Here is a 418-nt window from a genome sequence, read left to right on the forward strand (position 1 = left end):
GTAACTGTCAATTTTGTGTGTATTAGCAAAATATTTAAATAACTACTGGACATATTTCAATAAAACTCTCAGAAAGTAATTGCCTGATATTCATATACACCTGATTAATTTTTAGAGTCAACCCACAGCTAAACCAGCTGAACCTACAGAAAAATAGCCATAACATTTTATGGATGTTTGAGTAAAAATGTGTGGGTGACAATTAATACTTTCAGATTGTGCATAATGTTTGAGGTTTGACCACACATTTAGAGAGGCAAATGAGAAGGTTTGGACGTGTCCAGAGGAGGGACAGTGGGTACATTGGTTTGGACATGTCCAGAGGAAGGACAGTGGGTACACTGGGTTGGACATGTCCAGAGGAAGGACAGTGGGTACACTGGTTTGAACATGTCCAGAGGAAGGACAGTGGGTACAT

The sequence above is a fragment of the Austrofundulus limnaeus genome, unplaced genomic scaffold, assembly GCF_001266775.1.
Source record: "Austrofundulus limnaeus strain Quisiro unplaced genomic scaffold, Austrofundulus_limnaeus-1.0 Scaffold539, whole genome shotgun sequence".
Taxonomy (NCBI): Eukaryota; Metazoa; Chordata; class Actinopteri; order Cyprinodontiformes; family Rivulidae; genus Austrofundulus; species Austrofundulus limnaeus.